Source organism: Solanum tuberosum, unplaced genomic scaffold, assembly GCF_000226075.1.
Source record: "Solanum tuberosum cultivar DM 1-3 516 R44 unplaced genomic scaffold, SolTub_3.0 scf00382, whole genome shotgun sequence".
Classification (NCBI taxonomy): Eukaryota; Viridiplantae; Streptophyta; class Magnoliopsida; order Solanales; family Solanaceae; genus Solanum; species Solanum tuberosum.
The window spans coordinates 421201-425724 of NW_006239306.1; the positions used below are offsets into that span (position 1 = coordinate 421201).

The 4524-nt window shown below is 33.3% G+C and overlaps 1 pseudogene; it reads left to right on the forward strand.

Moving 5' to 3' along the window:
- The window catches only part of LOC102603006 (O-acyltransferase WSD1-like), a 20506-nt pseudogene that overhangs the window by 15218 nt on the left and 764 nt on the right, over positions 1-4524 (forward strand).

Sequence of the window (4524 nt, forward strand, 5' to 3'; positions counted from 1 at the left end):
AAAAAAAAATCAAGGGAAATAAAGATGGAACCTAATTTTTACTCTCATTGAATCATATTCTATCTGTCAGCAATAATTCCATGCAAGTCACTTTTCTTGCTAATTTTTTTTTCCTTTTCTCAGTTTTCATCATATTCCTATTTTCCTCAAGAAGACCTTTAATTTCAACAAGAAACTAAACTCATGTTCAAATATTGTTAGGAGACAACATCTGTTCATTTACTTCTTCTCATAGTTATATAAAACCAAGAATATAGGGAAAAAATTAAAGTGCTCATCTTAGCCTTCAGGCACAAAATAACTTTTCTCATTGAAAAGAAAACTGAAGAGGGGTGCAATGCTTGAATGCACTTGGGAAGAAAATAAAAATAATCTTACCCATCCAAGGAAAACTTACTACAAAAAATATACTCGAACATATTAAAGTAGTGCTAATTCATCCCAAATCTCTTTTATCATTTGATCAAATAATTCTCTTTTTCTTCCCCAATAAAAAGAACACAGAAAATAGAAGTAATTTCCTTACCACAGAAAATACCAACATTAAATTTCTTAAGCTTGTTACCTCCTATATTCAGATTAGCAAACCAGAAATAATAAAAGATGAAAAGAAAAACACAAAGAACTATCCGAGTCCACAGAACCCAGTGTGTGTCCTTAAGAAATTTAACCCCCCTCAAGTACCCGAGGTTGCAGATTAATTCCTCCCAAGATAAAACAGATTAACCATTAAAGAAGTAGCGGTACCTCAAACTTCAATAATTTCAACGAACTCAAAATGACAGCAACAAATCACACACAGACACGATCGATTGATTTTATTTTGTAAGAAATGTATGCAAAAGAAGGGAAGAATTCGATGTAGAAAAATGAGAGAAAACCTCTCTATTTATAGCCAACAAAGGGTAAAGGTCACAACCCTTTGGAAAGAAGAAAACCTTTCAGAAAGAAGATAACCTTTCAGAAAGGTCACAACACTTTGGAAAAGGCATAACCTTTCAAACGGTCACAACTCTTTAGAAAGGACACAACCTTTCATAAAGGTCACAACCCTTCGGCATAGTCACAACTCTTCTGGAGAGTCACAACCCTTCATTTCCTGTTCACACCTTTAAAACCCAACAGATTTTTCGTATACTCTATATTTGTGAATCCCCTAACAAATTGATTGACGGTTCTAAAGGAAATTTTGAACCCCAAACTCTTTATCTTGGCTCCGCCTCTGTATATGCGCTAAGTTGTTTTTTTCCCTTTCAATTATCAACATGGATTTTTCCTCCGTAAAAAACAAAGAAGAAGAAATGGCTCTAATTTAGTTTAATTATCCTGCCTTACCCATCCACCGGTGGAATCAGAAATTTAACGAAGAATGTGCAAAATTTTCTTTCAGTTGTATTAAAAGTGAGAAAAATTAAATATATATTCATAATAATATAATTTTAAAATGCCTATTTTATTCCTAATGAAATGAATTATGACACATTTTAAAAGTTTTCTTTTCTTAAACTCCATGTCAAGTCAAACTATGTCATATAAATTGAGATGAAGGAAGTAGCATTTGAGCTCTGTACACCACATAATTTTCCAACAAAAAATGTATACATGACCACTCTTAGCCTAAGGTAATTACGCCCATGATCCCACTGTATTTTTAGAGATTAAGTTTTACTATCATCGGCCAATTATTAAGGGGAAATTACAGAAATCACATACTTTTAAGGCAAAATTACAATCTATCCCTTAAAAGTTTATAAATACAGAAATCCCTAAAACGGATACAATAATATAAGCGTTGATACATTAATTTGATGCGCGAGATACATTAATCGTTAAGTAAGATACATTACATTTTATACATGATACACTAATCTGATGTACATTTTATATATGATACACTTATCTGATGCGCAAAATACAACAATATAAGCGCTGATACTTTAATCTGATGCGCGAGATACACTAATCTGATGCGCGAAAATGAGGGATTTTGGAAATTTGTAAAACTTATACGGGATAATGATAATAAGTAAACTAAAATGTGGGATTTCTATAATTTTTCCAATTATTAATTCCATTGTTGATCCTCCCATATTAGTTTTTTTTAAAAGCTAACATAACACTATTTATTTTTAGAATTAATAAATACAAATCTCGATATATGAGAACATTACTAGCACCAAATCTTACCTTACTAATCTTAAAGAGGGATGACGACTTTACCTAGTGTTGTTAGGTTGAAAGTCAAGGTATGTCAAAGGCATAATACATCAATATGCTCTTTAATTTGGTTTTAGCTGACATTTATGCCCTCTAATTTTGGGTGTGCACAAATTTACACTTAAATTTGTATAAAATTGAACAAGCAGACACATGCGTCCTACGTGACATAATACACGCAGGACGCCATGTAGGACACCTAGGACGAATGTGCTTATTTGTTCAACTTTATACAAGTTTAAGTGCCTACTTGTGAATATAAAAAATTAAAGATAATAATTGTCAGCTGAATACAAATTAAGAGTCATATTTATGTATTATGCCTATGGAAAAATAGATAAATTTAAAAGAGCCAATAATTATTAATTATTTATTACTAATAAACTTAATTTTAGCAAAAAAAATGTAAGTCATATTAATGATAATTGGTACTCTAAAAATGTGAGCTTTTAGACCCATAAAAGAGTCCCATACGGTAGTTGGTAGATGAAGAGAAAGATGCATGATACCGTGTGATGTGCCTAGTAATAAGCATCTCTTAAGGGTGCACGCTAGGGGTGTACAAAACCGAACCGAAAACCGATTTAATGTACTAACAAATTTAATGTACACACAGGTTGTGGATGAAGAAAATTTAACAGACATGAAATGGGTCCAAACAAAGATTGACTTGGACCAACATATTATAATTGTTGAAGTAGATGAAACTCAGATGGAATCACCTGACAAGTTCGTGGAGGATTATATTTACAATCTTAGCAAAACAAGCCTCGATAGATCAAAGCCACTTTGGGACCTTCACATTATCAATGTCAAAACTCGTCAAGCAGAGTCTGTGGTTGTGTTTAGGGTTCACCATTCTCTTGGTGATGGCACCTCCCTTATTTCTCTTCTACTCGCGTGCACTTGCCAAACTGCTGATGATCTCAAACTTCCTACCATTCCAACTAAGAAACGGAGGCCTACTCCTTCAGGCAAATGGGCGAATTGAGTCAAAATGAATCAAAGCTTTAAATGGATCGTAACATAACTTGCTCAATAATTTACTTGAATCAGAATAAGTAAAATGACAAGTCAAAACTTAAGTCGCCTAATTTACTTTTATCAATATAAGTTGGATTAAATGATAAGTCATAACTTAAGTCGCCGCCCATCATGGCCCAACAAAAGGTGTCATATGGATATCAAGTTCGGTCCAAAATTAGATATTTTGTTTTTGGATATAGGTGGCAATGTGATTCGCTTAATTATACCATTATGACACATTTTTTACCCAATTATTTGAGGGATCATTTTGGGTACAACCCGTCGGGTTAAGTGAACTCTAATAATTATCGGACAAAACTTACATAAATTTCACAAGTTTAGGAGCGAATTACTTAGATACACTCTAGTTTGTAATATTACGAATCTTATTAGGTGTAATTTATTCTAGATATATTGTATGCAAGTGGATTCACATGTATCTAGGATACACAACAAATCTTGCTCACCTCCCTTTGCCTCCCTCTCATCTCGTTCGCCACTCTCCTATCCCAGATACATGTGAATCACTCTAAATACATACAGATACATGTATCTAGTGTGATTCACATGTATTTGGGATACGTGCAGTGGCGGAGCCAGGATTTTCAATAAGGGGGTTCAAAATTTGAACAAATAGACACACTAAGTAGCCGAAGGGGTTCGACATCTACTATATATACCTAAAAAATTATTTTAACCATGTATTAATAGTATAATTTTCCGCCGAAGGGGGTTCGTTCGCCACTGGATACATGACTATCTCGCTCACCTTTCTCTCTAATTTAGTGTATTTGGTAGCAAATATACATGTATCTAGGGGTATCTTCCTCAATATATTATGAAAGAAAACTCTTAATAAGTTGTGAAATACATAACATTTTGAAAGTATAGATAATATAAGAGTACTATGTGTAATTATGTAGTCGAATTGAACAAGCTGCTGCAAAATGAGTTAATTACCATATCTAATTTTTACTTTTGTTTGTTATTCAGCAAAGGAAGGGTTGTGGCGTTTGTTGGGAAAATTTTGGCTTTTAATGGTAATGCTTGTGAATACTGCAGTGGATGTTTTCATGTTCATCATCACAATCATGTTCCTCAAGGATACCAAAACACCAATCAGCGCCCCGCCTGATTTCGAGTCTAATAAAGCTAGACGAATCGTTCATCGGATAATCAGTCTGGATGATTTGAAGTTTGTGAAAAATGCTATGAATGTTGTAAGTTATAATCAACCTCTCTTGTTCATATTGTTGTGAAAATTAGCTAATATTTTTTTCT